The following is a 7,579-nucleotide window of genomic DNA, read 5'->3' on the forward strand; positions in this document are numbered from 1 at the left end:
AAAGGGTCTATTGTCTCAGAGTGTGAGGTGGGTATATGAAAAAGTACATTACCTTCCACTGATTTTTTTCTTCTAACATGGGAATAAATTGACCCTTGATAACACTCAAGGCGTGGTTCTAGGAACCATGAAGTTGAGAGTATTATCACTGAATAATGAGCTTGATTAACTCACTACACTGACAGGCAGGCATGTCATTAATTTAGAAAAAGGACTTCAAAATCCATTTGGAACAAGTCGGAGAATAAGAATAAACAAGTAATCTGAGGACCCTTTAAGGTCTTCCAGCAAAATCAAGCCTAGAAGTACCTGCCAGATCACCAAATGCAATTAAAGGCATTACATAATATAAATCATCCCTTCCATAAAGTATGTTTCACAAGTATATGTTTAACCCATCTTCTCTTTCAGACTAGTACTTCTGTATGCTTAATGTCTTTGCTAGTGTACAGAACTATTATTTTGCTCTTCATCATTTTTGTGATCAGCAGATATCAGAATATTTTATGACAATATAAGGGAAGGTTTTTTTCATAGTGATGGTAATCAGCAATGAAACAAGTTGCTCTGAGAGACTGTGAAATCTCCCTTTTTGGAGATACTCAAAGCTCAGCTGAACAAGGCCCTAGGCAATTTATCTGGCTTTGAAATTAGAGCCAACTTCAAATTTGATGCTGCACTGGGCTGCAGACTGGACTAAATGATGAGATGATCCCATATGTCCCTTCCAAGCTGAATTATTATATGATTTTTAATAATAATAAATTCAGGAGATCACAGTGTGAATCCTTCTGAGAAGGCAGCATTATTTTCTTTCCAAATGCTGTTATTTAACAGACCAGCTTGAATGAGCTAAATTCCTGTGATATACAATGAGATGCACAAGTATATGAAAATCCTTATAAGACCTGTATTAGAAACAGGTACATACACATTTTTGACAAGATGCTTATTGTAGTCTTGCATTATTGCTTTAGTTCATTATTTTAACTAAAATTATTGGTAGGAGTTTGGTGAGAAATCTGGGAATTTTAAATTAAATGAAAGCAGAGGTTCAGAATCTTTGCTAGTGAAGCTTAATATCATAATAAATACACTATTGAGTGAAAACATGATGAAAACATTACTTTTGGAAAAGGACAGCAATAGCAGACAAACCGAGGCTGCGCTGCACACTCAGAAAAAAGTTATTGATGCTGGTTATTGTTCATGTACTGTTGCATCCAGCAGCTGTAGATCGTATTTGAGAGGTTAAAGCTGGGAAAGGCTCAACCAAGCAAGACTGAGATGTAATATAAAGAGAAGATGAAATGCAAATTTAGAATATCTAAGCGTTCCACAATGATCCTCGAATTTTACCTTAACTATCATGGCACAGTATTTTTAAAGACAACATGATGAGCCAAATAGCACTCACAAAATTTTAGCTTTATCCATGGCGAGACTCTCTTTTTGGCAGATGGGAATATATACTGAATCATATTTAATTAAAATTAAATTAATTTTAAAGGATTTTTGATGTTAGTAAGTACATTCTTCTTCAACAGACCTGTTACTCATTAATAGCCTAATTCAATATTTAGCAACAGAAGAGTAATAAATCTTTTTGTTGATTCTGTAGTGGACTTTCTTCTACCTGGTCCAACGATGGATATTTCCAATCAATGTTTACTGGTGAATACAATGTCCTTTACTGTCACATGCCTTTCCCTTTCCCTTCCTCCTTCAATATTGCATCAACATTTGGGATGAGCCCAAATCCTAATGTGTGATCTGACCTTCTGACATCTTAGCCCAGCGAGCTACCAACTTAGCCATGCTTCCTGCTCTGGAGAGTAAAGCACAAACATCACTCTCAAGGATCTTCTTCCACCCACCTATTATTTAATGCCTACCAGTTGTGTGCATTTTACTGTATTATAAAAATGATGCATTTTCAATGCCAAAATATGTGTCTGCATCTATGTACCTGGATGTCGCGGTTCATGTGGGAATAAGAATTATGCCTTTTAGAATAAGTGTCTGTTGAAACTAAGAAAAATGAGGAGGACAGATACAAACTGGGCTGAAAAGACAGTACTGAACATAAAATTATGTTGGTTAGTGTTATGCAACATTCTGAAAACAGAATATGTTTTTGTTTAAAATGATGTGCATATATTATAAGCACTATATTTTATAATAAAACCTTTCATCAGATTTCCATTTAAAACCGGCAATTTTTCAGGTACATTTGTCCCTTTTTTCATTAAGCGGAGACATGTTTTGAAATTGTGACATTTCTGGTTTGCTGTGCCAACTAATCAAAGAACAAACATGTTTGCTACAGTCCCAGTAAATACTGTCTTCTGACTTTTAAAACTGCAAACCTGTATTAGTTTAGCACTGTTGCACTAATGGAAACACCAAGCTCTTGGAGCATTCTTCCCTAGATAAGATAGCTTCAACCTTTGCAGTTTCCTGTTTTCTCCTAATATTTTGAAAGGTAAAAAAAAAAATCTGCATTGCTCCACCCTTGCCTTCCAGAGAGACTCCAACTGTTTTGTTTGGGAGTAAGAATATTGAATATATTGAATATTGAATATAAGAGTGTTCATTGCCTACGGCAGCAAACAAGGAGGGAAACAAAAAAGCTTCCTTTTTTAACTCTTCAGAATGGCAGTATCAGTAATACGCCTTCAGTAGTTTCCACAGCAGAGAGATCAAATGAATGAAACATCAACGAGTTAGGATAGCGCAGTCTATTTTTGGTAGTGAAGCAAGCATCCACAAAGCTCATGGGGTTCACTGGGGATATTAGAGGAAATTGCAAACACTGTAGAGGGCTATACTAATGTCACATGCTTTTATGTGGGTTAAAAGGACAAATATTGAGCCTTCCACTTTGGCTTTCTCTTGGTCAGTTGCTGTTTATCAAGCAAGGTTGTGTTTCTGTCTACACCACCTACATTGTCCCACAAACAACATTTTTTTTCAAGTACTAATGAAGTCTGTAGTGTGGTAAAGTACACAAATAAGCAGTGGAATAAGTTAAAATTTTTCACTTAGTCTTAAAACATACTGAAAAGAATAATTATTGGATTAGTTTCAAATGTAAATACAAAATATTTAAGATTTTCCCATCTCATTTTCCTCCCACTTTTCAATTTTTTATTATTAAAAATAAAATGGAGCTAGAGAAAGATGCAAAGAGAGGGATAGCAGCAAGGAAAATGTATCTTCAGGTTTGGGGGGAAAACTGGGACAATTGCTCTAATTCTTATGGAAAAATAAGGAAAATAGTGTTTTTACTTATCTTCTGTGAAACAAATTTAACATTTTGAACTACTAACAGCTTTTTCCACTGCTGAAAAGCAGCTAATACTCTGGCCAAAACAGAGTCAAATTATTAAATCTGCAGAAACAAACAACTCCCTCCTCTCACAGCAGTAACGCACAAGCAGCAGTGGAAAGTCACCCCCACACACACTCTTTAAGAATTTTAACATTGGCTTTCTTCCATAGCATTACTTCCCTCTCAGCAGAGCCTTTAGAAGAATCTTGCCTCTTTTCCCCATTGACCTGGATGGATTCTACCTTTGTTGAAGAGATGCTGTACAGGGCAGCACAGTTCAGGTACAAAAACATTAATCTTCAAACTGTTTATGATAATGCTTAGTAAGAAACTAAACTCCCATCTTGAAGCCAGCAATCTCAAAGTAAGGCAACTGAGTCTGCCATATTACTTCAAATACTATTTTGTTTCCTTTGTATTGGAAGCCCGCAGTTTGGGAAACCAAAAGGGCAGGATAGAAATAAATGTATTTATTATTATTCTAACTTGTGCTTCAGTAGAGTTATCTAGAGAGCTAGCCGCATCTGCACAGGAAATAAGATCTTTAGTAAAGGACTTAAGACAGCAGATACTGATTACTTGAGGAAGCTGAGAAACAAAACCAGTGTGTTCTGATCCAGTAGATGATATTGCTAAATTAGCAGCCTTGTTGTCTTACAGAATGACCTTGCATACACAGTCTGGTGGTGAGTCAACTGGCAGAGGTTGCAAGCACAGGATTACTGACTCTGAAATGTGGCAGAGGGGAAGAAAAACAAAAATACCTACGCACAGAAAGGCATGCATGTGAAGTAAATGAGGGCAGAGCAGCACCTGGAAAAGGGCAGTAAATAGAGCTTAATAGTGAGGAAAGACTACAGGAAACTGGGTACCCAAACACAGTAGAACCAGGAAGGCGTATCAAAGCATTAGGAAAGGGCCACAGGCACAGTGTAACAAACAAGGGCACCACTGGGCACACGCTGCTTACTGATCTGTGCAGACTACAACATCAGGGAATTGGGGAAATAGAAGCAATGTGGACACTATCATTTTTTTTTATCTGAGAAGTCACATCAGCATTTGGTTTCCTTTTTCCTGATACTTTCCTGATGTTTCATGTGGGGTTGGAAAAAGACCAGAAAAGTTGAAAAAAAAAGTGATTTGGTTTTAAAAAAATAAGTATTTTGTTAATTCATGCTATTCAGAGGCTAAAGTACAGCTCTAATACTACTGTGAAAAAAAGTAGGATGTGGCCATTACTTAAAGAAAACACTGAGGCAAATTCTGAGTTGGGAGTATCAGTTCCTCACTCAAGTCTGCGTGAGAATCCACTTACTCACATACAGAGGGGTAAATTCTGGTGCAGACATAAATAAATTTTACCCTGCAGTTTCACTGTCTCAGTGAATCAGAAACCTCAACACAGTACCTTCAAAATTATATTAATATCCTCCTTACACACACATGTGCACATGCAAAACGTATTTCTGTCATCTGATGGTGGGCATCTTAGAAAATTCGTTTTCAAGCTTCTTAACCATGAAGACTGCAAATGTGCTTCAAAACCAGATAAATACTAAGATTTGGCAACTGGAAGTTTTAAATCTCCCCCAAATCATGAAACTCAGCAAAATGGTGAGCTGTCAACCTTGTTCTTAGATATATTAATTACAGTCTGCAACGGACTGCTGTAAACACAAGATGAAGTCCTACACTAAGACAGTGGGAGTTTTGCTTTGCCTTCCACCTACCCAATCTCTTTTTTTCATTTCCTGTTCACTTCCAGCATGACAGAAGAAATTAATTACTTTTATCTTCCGAATTTTTCCTGGTCACCATGTGAACAAGGAGGTATTCAGTTTCATGCTTTCGTTTACTACTAATGAAAGCACAATGGTCTTCTAAACTTTTAGCTGGTAATATCTTTTGTATTATTAGTCAAAACTGCCATGATCAACATAACATATTCCTTCCGCTCCTCCCCAGATTCACCAATTTACATTTCTTTAAGCAAATGAAAAGTTTGTCTGATTTCTTTTTTCTAGTAGCTGTTCTGTACAATCAGTCTGTCCTTGTTAGGTCTGACTTATATCTGGATCTTTGCAGATCCCAAAATCAGGAGCTCTACCTGTCTGTGACTTGATCTCTTGGTTTCTCCACTCAGCCATAAATTCTGATGTCTTCTCAGTACAACACTCTTCCTTTTTCCGTAAAGTGACACAGCAGCCACCTAGAGGAGTCCACCCACCAGCCTCTCCGGTACACTAGTAACATAAGACATGGATTTTCTAGTATTTCACCTACTTGTTTTCTGCTTCAGTGCTTATGTTTACTAAGTCCTTACAGTGCTTTAGCATTAGGCACTCTTCTAAGCCAACCCCACAGGGCAAAATGAACAGTGCTTAGGAACTTGTCATTTTAGAAACATTTAGAAACATTTTCCAAATCACTTTCCAATATGCATAGGAAAGATTACAAAAAAAAAAAAGTCATCTTGCCCTGCTGAAGTGAATCACTGATACTGAAAAAAGGGGAAGAATCTACAAATAAATTCTCCTCAGGAGATATGTTTCCAATCAACCTATTAGGGATGTAAATTATTCTTTCATACTGAGTAAACTGTATTTTTAAACACATTCTGTGATTTTATCACTTATTTAAATAACAGCACCTGTGCGGAGTTACGATTTTTAGTGACACCTAGTGGTGATGATTGTATAAAACAGAGTTCCTAGGAAACAAATGAGTCTGTGGCATCACTGAGCAGACTGGGGACATTTTTCTCTGAATTTAGCAAGGAGGTGTGCTTCTTGTTTTGTAAAATTATGGCTGCGAAACCTCACACAAATTGTGCACAACAACAGGAAACCTTTTTGAAAAGTTCTGCAGATATTTTGTCTCCTCTGCAAGAAACCACGCTGGATGACAAATAAACTGTTAGGTAGTATGACATTTCCCTGCAGTGCTGCAAAAGGCAACATCCTAAAATATTTTTTCTCCCTACTGACCATGCTGTTTTGCAATCTCATAATGTATGGTACAGCTGAACATCAGGCAAAGAGGCACATTGTAAAACAAATGAAGAAAATGCAAAATCCCCAACATTGTATCTACAATTGGCTGCTACTGCTTTCATTTACAAAGACAGATTATAATGTACATTCAATTTGCATATAATTTATTGTGATCTAAGATTTTTTTAAAAATAATTCAACTGTATTATTAAAACTAAGGCCCAAAATAAATCTGCTTAGATTGTAGGCATTTAATAACAGAAATCTTTCAAAGTGTCTGGACTCTTAGACTCAAATCCTGAAAAGGGCAGCACTAGCTAGATTAAAAGCTTAGAAATTTTTGCTAATCTTATTTAGGGTTAGAAATCTAGCCTTTAGATTCAGCAGGGCTGAATAGGATTATTTACTCAATTCTATTACTAGTTTACTACGCCTCTGTAAGAGTCACTTAATACTTGTATGCTTATCTTTACACCATCTTTCATATGGGTCTAATTACTATGCAGAAAGTAGATTGATGGTTTCAAGGAACACCAAAATTCCCCATTGGAACACATTACTGATGTACATCAAATTGGGATGTACAAAAAGTTTGGAAGAGACATTTATTCCTCTTTGAGGATGTTATTCGTAGTAATAAAGCTACTTCTGCAAGATAACAAAAAAAAGTCATGAAAGAAAAAGTGGGACAAAAAGTAAATGTAGGAGTAGATTTGGACTGTTTGGATGCTGCTTCTGTTTGAAATCAACAGGAACAGTGAACTGGAACTGGGCCGTGCTTTTCCTCCCATTGGCTTGTAAATACAATTCATTTGACTCAAATCTCCACTGGTAAATGCAACAGCACTCTATCAGAAGTCAAGATACTAAATCTCTAGCTTCACAGTGTGTAAATGCATTAATAGTATCTTCATCACAGCCAGAAAAACAGATTAAAATATTGTTTCCTCCTTCCTGGGAACTGAAAAATGCTAATTGCAGCCAGCTATATCTCACAGTTCTGTAGACAGGATAAACACTTCAGCAACATCAGTAGATCACTCATGCTGATCACAGATGGCAATGAACTAACCCAAGTAATAAACAACACCGTAATACTTTGTACTCTTAGAAAATGATTGGTGGGATTTGTCTTACCAGTTTACAATGTTCTTTGAACATAGAAATTTCATGAAACTAAGCTTTTTCTAATCAATATTTAGTGTAAAAGGGCATGGAATAAGTTTTATTATATATATAATTTTATTTT

The 7,579-nt window shown here is 36.3% G+C and overlaps 1 protein-coding gene across 1 annotated transcript in view; it reads left to right on the plus strand.

The window, feature by feature from the left end:
* PCTP (phosphatidylcholine transfer protein) overlaps positions 1-5,759 on the plus strand; it is a 19,639-nt gene extending 13,880 nt beyond the window's left edge. The window contains exon 7 of the mRNA XM_010291539.1: positions 5,749-5,759. The gene's annotated coding sequence lies outside the window, so the exon portion shown is untranslated. The remainder of the gene's footprint in view (positions 1-5,748) is intronic.
* The last annotated feature ends 1,820 nt before the right edge of the window (positions 5,760-7,579 follow it).

This window comes from Phaethon lepturus, unplaced genomic scaffold (genome assembly GCF_000687285.1).
Source record: "Phaethon lepturus isolate BGI_N335 unplaced genomic scaffold, ASM68728v1 scaffold45467, whole genome shotgun sequence".
Lineage (NCBI taxonomy): Eukaryota > Metazoa > Chordata > Aves > Phaethontiformes > Phaethontidae > Phaethon > Phaethon lepturus.